Source organism: Acinonyx jubatus, chromosome B2 (assembly GCF_027475565.1).
Source record: "Acinonyx jubatus isolate Ajub_Pintada_27869175 chromosome B2, VMU_Ajub_asm_v1.0, whole genome shotgun sequence".
Taxonomy (NCBI): domain Eukaryota; kingdom Metazoa; phylum Chordata; class Mammalia; order Carnivora; family Felidae; genus Acinonyx; species Acinonyx jubatus.
Window position 1 is genome coordinate 63,937,787 of NC_069385.1, and position 14,768 is coordinate 63,952,554.

The 14,768-nt window shown below is 39.1% G+C and overlaps 1 protein-coding gene across 14 annotated transcripts in view; it reads right to left on the reverse strand.

Moving 5' to 3' along the window:
* KLHL32 (kelch like family member 32) overlaps window positions 1-14,768 on the reverse strand; it is a 241,943-nt gene that overhangs the window by 119,698 nt on the left and 107,477 nt on the right. The window lies entirely within an intron of this gene.

Consider the following 14,768-nt stretch of genomic DNA (forward strand, 5'->3'; position numbering starts at 1 on the left):
AAAACACTAGTGATATCACTTCTGCCTTTTTTTCTGGCTAAGTCCAACTTTGTGTCTCCTGTTGCCAGTTCTTGAGCTGCTGCACAGGGCTGGAGGCAAACACACAACCACAATGACTAACTTCCTTTTACATGCATGACTGCCAGGCACAAAGAGGCCAAAAGTCCTGCACCTGCCATCCCAACCCACCCCCAAGCCCAGGGTTTCCCAAAGTCTCATCTCTGCACGAGCAGCACCAGCAGCACCTGGGAATATGTCACAATTGCAAATTCTTCCATACCTCCCCAGATCTAAATGAATTAGAAACTTTCAGGGTGAGGTCCAGCAACTAGTGTTGTAACAAGGTCCCTGGTGGTTCTGATGCACAAGGGAAGCCTAACAAACACTGGTGTGGTCAACTCACTCTACTCCTTCCCCCCTTTCTCCTCAAGCCTCCACCTGCTCCTTTCTCTCCTTACCCTAACCCCATGATCTTCCAAAGGTTCCCAACACCAAATCTACCAAGCCACCTATCATATTTGTATCAGCACATTTGGTTTTACTCAACATTCCATTTGTGCACTAGATCTCAACCTCTTCTGCCAGCAGTTGGCCCCTCTTGTTCCCACAGCATTATCTGTTCTCTTTTTACTGATGATAATTCCCATCAGCATACAAATATGCCTTTATGGCTTTTATTTCAAGAAATAAAAATCCCCTCCCTTGACCCTACAGCTCCCTCCATGCCCCCTTCATAGCAAAGTTCTTCAGGAAGGTTGTCTATATAAAACACCACTATTTGCTCTACTCTGTTCTCTCTTGAAACCACTTCTGTTGAGTTTTGTCCCAATGTTCCCCTAAAAATGTTCTCATTCTCATGAAGGTCACCAAGGATTTCCAAATCCAAGAGCCATTTCTCAATACTTATTATTTATCAATTTTTTTAGAGAGACAGACAGCATGTGCTCACAGGTGCGCACAAGCAGGAAAGGGGCAGAGAGAGAGAGAGAGGGAAAGAGAATCTGAAGCAGGCTCTACGTCCAGTGCAGAGACCGATTCAGGGCTCAATCTCATGACTGTGAGATCATGACCTGAGGTGAAATCAAGAGTTGGACGGACTCTTAACTGAGCCACCCAGGCACCCTACCATTTCTCAACATTTAATCTTACTCAAGTCAGCAGCAGTTAGCAAAGCTGCTCTCTCTCCTGCTGGAACAATTTCTTCCTTTGCCTCTGTGACAGCACTTGTTCTCTGTTTCCTCTACTTCATTAACTATCCCCTCTCCATCTCCTTTCCACCTGTTAAGCTTTGGGGACATCCAAAATCAGTCTCCAGACCTCTTCTTCCCTCTCTCCACTCATTCCATGGATGATCTCATGTAATCCCATGACTTTAAAACTATCTGTACACTCATTACACTCACATTTTTTTTTCCCTCTAGCCCCAACCTCACCCTTGAACTCCAGACTGTGATATCCAACTGCCTATTTCCACTTGGATATCTAATGGGGAGCTCAAACTGAAGGTACCCCAAACTTATCTCTTGATCCTCTCTACCAACAACCAAACCTGCTCCTATCCCAATCCTACCATCTCAGCAAACAGAATCTCTTGGTTACTGAGGCTATAAACCCAATCAATTCCTGACTCCTCTTACTTTCCTCACACCTCACATCTGATCATCAGCCACTCCTATTGGCTCTATCTTCCAAATAGTTCCAGAATCCAGTCACCACTTAATACTACCACCATCGTTATCACTCTTGTCCAATCCACGGTCTTCCGAGATTTACTAGAATAGCCTAACTGGTCAAACTTCTTTCCCCTTTGCCCCCTTGCAGCGTTTTTAAAATATCAATCAAATTGACCCTTTAAAGATATGACTGAAATTATGTCGCTCCCTTATGCAGAACTCTCCAATGACTTTTTATCTCATTGGAAAAAAAAGCCAATCTTCACTGTAACATAAATGTTTCTGTGAATACCCTGAGCACCTGTGTGTCTACAACTAGTTGCTGTTTTCTCTGCCTGGGTCACTCTTCTTCAAGATACCAGTATGGCTCACTCATTCATGACCTCAGACCTCTGTTCAGATATCATCTTACCTGAGAGGACTTCTGTGGCCATTCTAGGTAAAAGAGTACCTTGCTCCCCATCACCCTCATCCCTTATCTCCTTCCTTTGCTTTATCCTTCCTAGTAATTACCCCCTCTCGACATCATATGTATTTATTTATTTGATTATTTTATGTTTCTCCACCCACAGGATATAAGATCCAGGAGAGCAGGGACTTGCTCTATTTTGTACCCCCAGCACTGAGAACAATGCCCAGCACATAGCTTTCCATATTGATAAACTTATTTCCATAAATTATTGATGAATTAATTTATCTCTCGATATATTTTTAAATTCAGAATTAATTTCATTGATTAGTAAAATGTAAGAAAAGGGGATTATAAATTATATTCTGTACTAAAAAAGTGAAAAAGTTAAGCACACATGGCAAAAATATCCATGCTCATCTTGTTCTCAAAATTCTTTATAGCTCCTTTCCCATCTAGTCAGAAGGAGAAGGCTGAATTTCTCCAGCTCCTCGAGGAGACAGGCTTTGACTGACATTCAGGAAATTATCACACCTCCCATCACAGAAGCAAGGATGTAGTATATTCTTGCAGAAGAGGCATGGCCTAAGGCGCAGAATGGGGAATAGATGGATTAGAAAGGTTAGTCTTAGCCTTTAAATCCTGTCAGCTGTGCTTATTTCACACGACTGGCATGCATGATAACCTTCAAGGCTCAGCAATGCCAAACATAAAGACAGATATCACAGACAGACAAGATGAATATTCCATAGCATGTGTAACATGTCCAGCGGGCTCACTTCGAGAAACCCTCACAGGAGGCACCCAGACCGGGATTGTTTTTGCCTTTGTTTCTCAGTTTTTGTTCTGTGCGTTGTTTTTTTTGTTTTTTCTTCTTCTCTTATTATAAGTTTTCCTAGAAGATGCCTTAGTGCAGAAAATCCCTAACTGTGTTTAAAGGACACAGTTTGGAAAAAAATAGAAACAAAACAAAAATCAAACCCCTACCAGGAAAGCTGGGTCACACCTATGGGAACAGGATGCGCATTGGCAAGCCTCACTTGCACTGAAGTCTTTCAAATTCAGCTTTGTTATCTTTGGTGACTGGTTGTTCTAATATATTTCTCCAGAGAATTTGTGTTTGGGCAGGAGTACAAACAAAGGTTTAATCTCCTCATGATTTACAGTATGATGAACATGCCTATCAGCTTCTAGAAGAACTGGCCGAAAACAGCCTTCTGCAGAAGGAAGTGATCTCAAACACACCCATTTGCAGAAGACAACTAAGGCAGCTAAGTTTAGAATCATGTACCCATCAACATCTGGTCTGGTACTCAAAGCAGGACAGGCAGGGGGGAAGGGTCATTCGAGGACCACCTATAGGAAGGGGGGTGTCCCCTGAGAGTTCAGAGCATTAAGTGGTGGAGTGGCAGCTAATGGTAGTGGCTTGACACCTCCAGTCACTCATCAAATTGGAGGAGTTTAGCTCAGACAGAGGTATCAACAGGGGACAACTCAAATGTCTGAATAACCAAAGACATCAAGAAATGTATCAAGGATGCATAAAGCCAAGTGGTCCAGAAGGCAGTGGGGGAAGGTACAAACCATTAAAGCTGCCAAACTGGATTGGCATTTCCTCTTCCGTCAGTGACATTCACGTGCCTGGGTGGAAGCAGAGCTGGGACTTCTTCAGACCAGACTAAGAAGTTTTGATGCAATCTTAGGTGGGGTGTGAGTACCTCTTGTTCACAGGGCCATCTGGATGGAATATTTTCTCCCTGCCATCCACTCACCTCTGACCTCTAGATGGCAGAATACAGGAAGCTGAACTTGAAAGGGGGAGCTGAACAGTGCTTGCTGGGGACATGACAATCTCATTATGGAACTTCTCCTGCAGTTTGTGGCAAGCTAGGTTATGTGAACTAAGGTCCACATCTGACGCCTACCCCAAATTCTGAGACTCCGCATGAGTTCCCTAAGAACTCGCCAGTTATGGCCAGGGTGACGCTGGGTGGTCTGACAAACTTTAAGTAGACATAAAAGCCACAAAGTGGCTAGAAGGTGGTGGTCTCTAAAGATACCACTGTGAGTTATTACATCAGAATTCAGTCATGAGGTTGGTCCAATTGCCCAGTGGAAGGAGGCACTCTTGAGTACGCAATCCAAATGTGTCCTCTGGACACCAATCTAAGCAGGGCTGGTAGTGGAGAGCTGAAGTGGCACAATCTCTAACGAAGCCCTTCCAACCTGGAATGAGGCAGGGGCTCCTGGTCCCAGCAATACCTTCAAGCAGGACATAGGGCCAAAAGACTCCTGAAAGAGGAGAATGGAGCCTGAGGTGAGATTCTGCACAGGACATGATGAGATGGGTCATCTCTGTCAGCCCAGACTCACCCGCTGGGCTCTGGGAGGGTGGGGTAGGGCTGACATAGCACACAGACCCCAAGGTGTCCCTGAATTTCCTTCTTCAGCTTCTTCTCCCACATCACCAAGCATCCACCCTCTTAATTCTGGCTCGGTGTTCTTCTTTTTCTTCTCTTTATTTTCTCTCCCACTTTCACCTTGCTTCTTGGATTAGCTACTGGCAGGGACTGCCTTTAATAGCCATGGCAAGTCTCAGTGCAACCTTTTTTTCTGCCTTATGAACAGATGTATTGGCATCTTCAGAAAATTTTGTATCTCAGTTCTTCGAAGTTATATTCTTCATTTCTTGCTTTAGGAGACTTTTAAATAACTTACTTCTAGATTTATTGATAGAGTAGCCTGAAGAGTCGAACACATTAAAGCCAGACAAGGTCTCTACGAAACATATAACTGTGCACACAGCAGCATAAGCATTTTTGCAAGCATCCAAACAATTGCAAATTAGATGGTCTTAATACTATTTATAAGGATAAGGGAGCACATTTTTCTCTTTTTTATGCTTTGTCTCTTTTGGATTTTTTTTTCTATGTAGTATAGAGAAATGGTAAATTATTATGATTTTGAATATCTAAACCATCAAGTAAATTGAATACAACAGTGCAGATAACTTTCAAGTGATCAAATATTTAAGACGCATAAATGAAATCCTTTGCATAAAGGTTTTCAAAAGACTTCTTATAGACAGAATAAGATCTAGCTATGTGAAATTGCCATCAATTTAGGTTTTGTTTCAAAGCCATTAGACTAAGGATTTTTTATCCACCAGGTGGCGCCTATGTTTAAAGCAAAATTATTTTCTAAATTGCTCACATATTGCACGTCTGTAATTGACACCCTAAGTTTATTTTTAGAAACGAACAAAATAATTCAAGGAAGGATAATAAAACATATGAATTCTACTTTCTATATGTCTCTATTATTTGGGTAATTGTTCATAAATTTTTGCTGCCGTGCTCAATCTGAACAATACTAATTAGAATTCAGCAGATCTCCACAAATTAGGTCCCAATTTACGGATACAGTTCAAACTTTTGTCCTTGTATTTGGAAACTATCATGATGTGGCCACAACCTTCTTTTAAAAATGTATTTCCACTGATGCAGCCTATGGTCCCTTTACTACAGCCAACAGCCCACTGCTCTCCACACTGAGGCAGCACTTTTTTCTCCACCTCGAATGCCCTCCTAACTTCTTCAGTCTCCCTATTTCAAAATTCTACTCATTCAAGATTCTAAGTTCATTTCCTATACAAAGTTTGCAAGGTCTTCCTCCACCCCAGCCTCCAGCTGGGATTAATCTCCTGGGACTCCAAACTACCAGAGATGTATACTGGTGTATAGTGAACTAAGTCCATGGCTCTAGGTCACACTGCCTGACTTCAAAGCCTGGCTTCTACACTTGCTGGCAGAATGAGATCAGGAAAACTACTCAATTTTGTGTGCCTCAGTGTCCTCCTCTATACATGAAAATAAATATTAATATATAATAAATATATATATAATAATTAATATATAATAAATATATATATAATAAATATAAATATACCCAAAGATTGTTTTAAGGACTGAGAAAATGCATGTGTATAATTATAACTGTGTGTGGCTGTGTGTCAACAAAAGGGCTCAAAACCAGTATGTGACTTACATTTCTCATAAAATGGATTAAGCAGCTTGGAGTACCACCAAGCCAGACTACTTGTATTCTATTTGGCCAATCGTAGGCCATAGTTTCAGGTTCACAAAATGGCTACTATACCTCCAGGCATTGCATTTGCAGTCAAAGCATAAAGAAAAGAGAGGGCAAAAACAAAAACCAAGTGCCAGTTGAGTCTGTCATTATTTACTGGAAAACAACAGATCTCCTACAAACTCGGCTACATAGACTTCCATTTCCATTTCATTTGTCAGGACGAGGTCATGCGGCTACCCATAGTGGAAAAGAACCTGGGAAATAGGACTCTATGGTTATACGCACTATTGTTCCAAATCCAATTGGAATTCTCTAGAAAAAAAAAAAAGGAAATGGATATCATACAGGCAACCAGAGCACAGGTCATGGCTCTTAGCACAGTATCTATTTATTGTTAATCTGCGATAAATGTTAGCTATTGTCTGTTTCCTTTGCATGTAACTAAGTGTTTTAGCCCTGAGTGAGTTATGTGTGTATACCTTAGTTTTACCTATCCTATTTCATGTTTGTTGCTATTGAACATGCTAGAAGAGCAGTCTAGATTTACTTATTAAAGGAATTCTCAGGCTTAAACAATACAGTTCCTGAGGAAAATGTTAAAAAATGTCAAACACCTCTATGGAGGAGCCTGGTCAGATGCTAATCCTTAATAAGGATTACCTAATTGAAGGAATTAAATAAAAGGGCACAACAGACATTTCAACTAACAGTTGTAATCATATGTTTAAGTAAAGGTAACCTATGGGTTGGGTGAGGTATATAATGAATTTGTGATTTGATTATTAAGTCTTCACGTTACAAATTTTGTCAGGTGGCTTTCCTCCAAATATACCAGTACACTTATACAAATTTCTAAAGGATCTCAATATTAAACTTTTAAAAATACTAATTTATCTTCAATTTATAGAAAAAAAAAGAATCCATGTATTCTTTTCCATGTATTGGAATACGAAAAGAGAGAAAACAAAGTTGATTTTCACGATATTTTTCAAGAATGTTAAAAGCCACAAAGGTAAAATAATAATAAAAAATATCCTAGTAAAAAAAGAAAAGTGTGGAAATTGCTTTGAGATTCTACAATTTTTCTTCCTAAGTTTATACATCCTCATCTGGTTAATTTGAAATTTCTAAGGTTACAGGCAGGTTACAGAAGCACGCCCTTCTCCAGGATGCTGAGAAGAAACCTAAAAATAAATAAGGACACTAAGACTCCACCGCCAGGAAAACTACATGCTGCCTTGCCTGCAAAAATTTCACTTAGGACCATTAATGCAATTTAGAGGATGTTCCTGTCTATAGATGTTGCTGCTGGGACTAGTTCTTCCTTTCCTATTTTAGGACATGCCACAGGATGACGGATGAAATACTCCAGCTAGGTGCTCCAGGAGAGAGAGAAGAAAAAAATCAAAAGGAATTATGAAGCTGTGGTGTAATTAATGCTACAATAGGGGTAGGCACAGAGGGCTGTAGGAGTACTTGGCTGAAGACAATTCATTTCACCGAACTTGTGAAATAATTCTTCATATGAAAAAACTTGGTTCTTTTATATTGTATGAACAACCCCCACCCCTTTCTTTTGGCTCCTTCTCCATTAGCATGATCCTGGCATTTCAAAGCTCAGAGATCAATAGGTCTGTCAGACAGTCATTTCCAACATAGTTTTCTTCATTATGTTTAAATTAATAAAATATATTATTTAACAAAATGTAAAGTTAAATTATACATACTTGCATTACCTAGAAAAATATGGCCCAATTATTTGAAAAAGCAGAACAAATTTTTGATAGTTTCTAAGAGAAATAAGCAGTCCCAGCTATTAAATATAATGAAACATGAAAGTCATTACAGGTTATAAGAAAAGCCGAATTAATTATTAAGACTTACTTTTATAACCAGTGCTCTTTCAAGTGTGATGAACATGGGAGGGTTCATCCCACAGAGCTTTATTAGTGAAGCTGGGCTTCTCCACACAGAGCTAGTTTCTTACAATGCTAATATGACCAAACAAGAAAAAAAATTACTAAAAAATGCTGACATCCGAAGATGGAAGGGCTCTGCAAGAATGAATAGGGCTAATTCTAATGTTCACTTATAGTTGGCTACTACTTTGTCACTGCTAGGTACTCAAGCACAAATAAAAACAAAGAACCCGAGGAGATGATTATGCTATGGGGTAATTCATGCCAAAACAGTGGTGGCCACAGTATGCTAAAAGAGCTCTTCACTGTGAATGCCTCATTTCATAGAAAAATATTTCTATTTTTCACATGAAAAATATCATTCATATCCAGTTTCATTTGGGAAATCCCTTGTATTTGCTTTATGAAGAATGGAGGTAAACTATGGCTGTAGGGTCCACTGTAGGAATGTGGGCAAGTCATTAACAGGTTTGTTTTTAGCACTGTTGTACAAAAAATGGGAGATGACTACTACTTACTTGCATAAAGTCTTCATAAGGATAAAATGAGATAACCCAAGTAAAATTCTTAGAATAATGCCTGGTATTTTTTATTCAATTCCATAAAAAAAATAAATCTACTTCACAAATAATTATCCCCTATTGCCAGTTTGTATACTGCCTACCATGTACCGGGTACCTTGTGAGGTAATTTCATAGGTTTTCTTTCCTTCTTACAACCCTTTCCCACTCATCACTCCTGCAAGGTAAATATCACGCCCACATGCCAAATGAAGAAACTGAGGGCAGAGAAATTCACCCATTCAAGTAGCAAACCTTTTCTGAGTGTTTACAATATTCCAGGCACCTTTCTAGGAACTGTGGATATGATTATAAACAAGACAAACAAGTTCCCTTGTTGCATGGTGCTCATAGTCTAGGTTTTGGCCATCGGGGTAGACTGCAGGGCTACCGATTGGCAAGAGAAAACCAAGGGGAGAAAGGTTTGGAGGAAGGATCACCAGCTTCATTTTGGGATATGTTAAGTTTGTAATGCCTATTAGTCATCCAAATGGAGATATCGAAATACGGAAAGATACGAGTCTAGTTGACAAGCTACAAGCCCCATACCAAATTTTCCAATCACATATTTTTGTATCACCTATGAGCTAAAAATAGTTGAAGAAAAACTTTTCTACTTGCATTTTTCAAAATTTAGTTTTATTTTTTCTCATAAAATTTCTTTTTGAGAGCACTTTCAAATTCACAACAAATTGAGCAGAAAGAACACAGTCTCTTATACCTCCTGCCCCCAACACATGCATAATCATTATCAACATCTCCCACCAGAGTGATACAGTAGTTACAACTGATTAACCTACATTAATACATTCTCATCACCCGAAGTCCACAGCTTACATTATGTTCACTCCAGATGTTAGATTTGGATAAATGTACAATGACATGTAACCACCATTATAGTATCAAAGTTTTTTTACTGCCCTAAAAATACTCTGTACTCCACCCTATTCCTCCCTTCCCACCCCCCAGCCCCTGAAAACCACTGATCTTTTTACTCCATAGTTTTTCCTTTTCCAGGATGTCATATGCAGTTGACCTTTGAACAACAGGTGTTTGAACTGCATAGGTCCACTTATATGTGGAATTTTTTTGATAAATATAGTATAGTATTATAATGTATACTCTCATGATTTGCTTAATAGCATTCTTTTCTCTATTATCACTTTATTGTAATATTATAGTATAAAATACATATATAGAATTTGTGTTTATACTATGGGAAAGGCTTCTGGTCAACATTAGGCTATTGGTAGTTATGTTTTGTGGAAGTGAAAAGTTCTACATGATTGTCAGCTGCATGAGGAAGGAGATGGTGCCCATAACCTTCACTTTATTCAAGGGTCAACTGCAATTGGCCTCCCAAAGTATGCAACCTTTTCAGATTCGCTATTTTCAGTTACTAATATGTATTTAAGTTTCCTCTATGTCTTTTCATGGCTTGATAGCTCATTTTTTCTTAGCACTGGATCATATTCCATTGTCCAGATTTACTATAGTTTATCTATTGACCTGCTGATGGACACCTTGCTTGCTTCCAGCTTTTGGCAATTAAGAATAAAGCTGCTGTAAACATCCATGTGCAGGATTTTGTGTGGACGTTAAGTTTTCAACTCCTTTGGGTAAATACCAAGAAGTGTGATTGCTGGATCGTATGGTAAGAACATGTTTAGTTTTGTAATGTTCTCCCAGTTCGTGGCTCGTATTGCCAATCTCTTGACATTGACTTTTGCAGTATAGTTTTTAATGTTAATGAAGTTAAATTTATCCATTCTTTCCTTCATGGGTCATGCCTCTGGTGCTATATCTAAAAAGTCATTACTACACCCTAAGTTATCTGAGTGTCTCCTGTTATCTTCTAGCAGTTTTACAGTTTCGCATTTTACATTTAGGGTTGGTGATTCATTGTGAATTACCTTTGGTGAAGAATGTAAAGTCTTTGTCTAGATTCATTTTTTTTTTTTTTTTGCATGTGGATGTCTAATTGTTCCATCACCATTTGTTTAAAAGACTATCTTTGATCCGTTATATTATCTTTGTTTCTTTGTCAAAGACCAGTTGACCACACTTATGTGAGTCTACTTCTGGGTTCTCTATTCTGTTCTATTGATCTGTGTGGCTATTCTTTCACCACTACCACACTGTCTTGATTATAGTAGCTTTAGAGTAACTCTTGAAGTCAGGTAATGCCAGTCTTCCAACTTTGTTCTTCTGCTTCAATATTTTGTTAGTCATTCTTGGTCTTTTGCCTCTCCGTATAAACTTTGGAATCCCTTTGTTGATACCCACAAGATAACTCACTAGGATTATGATTACAGTGAATCTATAGGTCAAATTAGGAAATTGGGAAGAACTGACATCTTAACAACAGGAGTCTTCCTACTCATGAACATCAGCATGAACATGAACACAGAATCTCTCTCCATTTGGTTCTTTTGATTTCTTCTGTTCATATTTTGTTAGATTTATTTCTAGGTATTTCAGTTTTGGGGTTACTAATATCTAAGAATGGTTTTAACTTTTTAAAATAGTTGGGAAAAAACAAAAGTTTGATACTGGCATACCTCAGAGGTACTGTATATTCACACCACAATAAAGCAAATATTGCAATAAAACAAGCCAAATGAATTTTTTTATTTGCCAGTGCATATAAAAGTTATGTTCACAACATACTGTGGTCTGTTAAGCGTGTAGTAGCATTATGTCTAAAAAACAATGTACATACCTTACTTTAAAAATAGTTTACTGTTGGGGTTCCTAGGTGGCTCCTGACTTCAGCTCCTGAAGCTCCTGAAGCTTCTGACTTCAGCTCAGGTCATGATCTCACAGTTCATGAGTTCAAGCCCCACATTGGGCTCTGTGCGGACAGCTCAGAGACTGGAGCCTGCTTTGGATTCTGTATCTCCCTCTCTCTCTGCCCCTCCCCCACTCCCACTCTGTCTCTCTCTCTCAAAAATAAACATTAAACACTTTTTTAATATAGTATCACCAAAATCCACACCCGAAAAACAAATAATCCAATGAAGAAATGGGCAGAAGACATAGACACTTATCCATAGAAGACATCCAGATGGCCAACAGACACATGAAATGATGCTCAACATCACTCATCATCATGGAAATACAAATCAAAGCCACACAGAGATACCACCTCACACCGGTAAGAGTGGCTAAAATGAATAAATCAGGAAACTATGGATGCTGGCGAGGATGTGAAGAAATGGGAACCCTCTTGCACTGTTGGTAGGAATGGAAACTGGTGCAGCTGCTCTAAAAAACAGTGTGGTGGTTCTTCAAAAAGTTAAAAATAGAACTACTCTATGACCCAGCAATAGCAATGCTAGGAATTTATCCAAAGGATAAAGGACTGCTGATTCGTAGGGGCACATGCACCCCAATGTCTACAGCAGCGCTTTCAAAAACTGCCAAATTATAGAAAAAGCCTAAATGTCCATCAACTGATGAATAGATAAAGAATATGTGGTTTATACATACAATGGAATACTACCTGGCAATGAGAAAGGATAAAATCATGCCATTTGCAGCAACATGGATGGAACTGGAGGGTATTATGCTAAGTGAAATAAGTCAGTCAGAGAAAGATATCATATGTTTTCACTCATATGTGGATCTTAAGAAACTTAACAGAACATCAGGGGGAAGGGAAAGGGGGAAAAAGTTACAAACAGAGAGGCAGGGAGGCAAACCATAAGAGACTCGTAAATACAGAGAACAAACTGAGGGTTGATGGGGTTGGGGGGAGAGGGGAAAGTGGGTGATGGGCATTGAGGAGGGCACTTGTTGGGATGAGCACTGGGTGTTGTATGTAAGCCAATATGACAATACATTATATTAAAAATAATAATATATAATAAATAAAAAGTAAAAAAAAATAATAAAGATTTAATCTGAAAAAATTTTTAATTTTTTTAAAAATAAATAAAAATACTGTTAAAAAATGCTAACCATTATTTGAGGTCTCGGCAAGTCATAATCTTTTTTTCTGGTGAAGGTCTTACCTTGATGTTTATGGCTGATGACCACTTAGGGTGGTGGTTGCTAAAGGCTGGTGTGGCTATGGCAATTTCTTATAATAAGACAAAGTTTGCTACATCAATGGACTCTTCGTTTCATGAATGATTTTTCTGTAGCATCTGATGCTGCTTGATAGCATTTTACCCCCAGCAGAATTTCTTTCAAAATTGGAGTCAATCCTCTCAAATGTTGCCATAGCTTTATCAACTAAGTGTGTGTAATATTCCAAAGCCTTTGTTGTTATTTCAACAATCTTCACAGCATCTTCACCAGGAGCAGATTCCATTTCAAGAAACAACTTTCCTTCCCCATCCATGAGAAGCAGTTCCTCATCCATTCAAGTTTGATCATGAGCTTGCAGCAATGCAGTCCCATCTTCAGGCTCCACTTCTAATTCTAGTTCTCTTGCTATTTTCACCACAGCTGCAGCTATTTCTTCCACTGGAGTCTTCAAGCCCTCCAAGTCATCCACGAGGGCTGGAGTCAGCTTCTTCCATGCTCCTGTTAAAGTTGGTATTTTGATCTCTTCCCATGAATCATGAATGTTTTTCATGGCATCTAGAATGTTGAATCCTTTTCAGAAGGTTTTCAATTTACTTTCCCAGATCCATCAGAGGAATCACTATCTACGGCAGCCAGAGCCTTAATGAAATGTATTTCTAAAATAATGAAACTTAAAAGTTGAAATTACCCCTGCATCCATGGACTGCAGAATAGATGTTGTGTTGTGTTAGGAGGCATGAAAACAAGATTAATCTCACTGCACATCTCTATCAGAGCTCTTGGTGACCAGGTACATTGTCAATGATCAATAATACTTTGAAAGGAATCTTTTTTTCTGAGCATTACGTCTCAACAGTGAACTTAAAATATTCAGGTAACTATGCTGCAAACAGATGTGTTGTCATCCAGGCCTTGTTGTTCCAGGTACACAGCACAGGAAGAGTGGATTTAGCATCATTCTTAAGGGCCCTAGGATTTTCAGAATGTTAAATGAGCACTGGCTTCAACTTAAATCCACCAGCTGAATCAGCCCCTAACAAAAGAGTTAGAGTGCCCTTTGAAGTTTTAAAGCCAGGCATTGACCTCTCCTTTCTAGCTATGAAAATCCTGGATGGCATCTTCTTCCAATATAAAACTGTACCTTAGCCAGATCTCCTGGATAACTTGCTGCAGCTTCTACATCAGCACGTATTACTTCAACTTGAACTTTCATGTTATGAAGATGGCTTCTTTTCTTAAACCACTTGAACAAACCTCTGCTAGCTTTGAACTTTTATTCTGCAGCTTCCTCACCTCTCCTGGCCTTCATAGAACTGAAGAGAGTTAAGGGCTTGCTCTGGATTAGACTTTGGCTTTAGGGGATGTTGTAGCTGGTCTGATCATCTCTCCAGACCACTAAAATATTCTCCATATCAGCAATTAGGCTGTTTTGCTTTCTTACCACTCACGTGTTTTTCACTGGAATAGCACTTCCAATTTCTTTCAAGACAAAACACAACTTAGATAACTGTTTGGTGCAAGAGGCCTAGCTTTCGGCCTATCTTGGCTTTCAATATGCCTTACTTACTAAGCTTAATCATTTCTAGCTTGAGATTCCTCCTATTACTTGAACACTTAGAGGCCAATGTAGGGAGATGAACTAGTTTAATTTCAATATAAGGAGGCTCAAGGACAAGGAGAAAGACAGAGGAATGGCTAGTCAGCGGAGCAGTCAGAACATACACAACACTTACCCATTAAGTTTCCCATTTTCTATGGATGCAGTTCATGACACCCCAAAACAATTACAACCCACCAAAGATCACTGATCACAGATCACCATAACAAATAAAATAGTCGTGAAGAAGTTTGAAATGTTGCAAGAATTATCGAAATGTGACACAGAGCCACAAAGTGAGCAAACACTGTTGGGAAAATGGCACCCAGAGACTTGCTGGACACAGACTTGCCACAGACCTTCAATTGCTGAAAAAACAAAGCTGCAAAGTGCAACAAAGCGAAGCACAAAAAATGAAACGTGCCTGTATTGCACTATGTGAAAAAGATATGAAATTCAAATTTCAGTATCTGAAAAAAATTC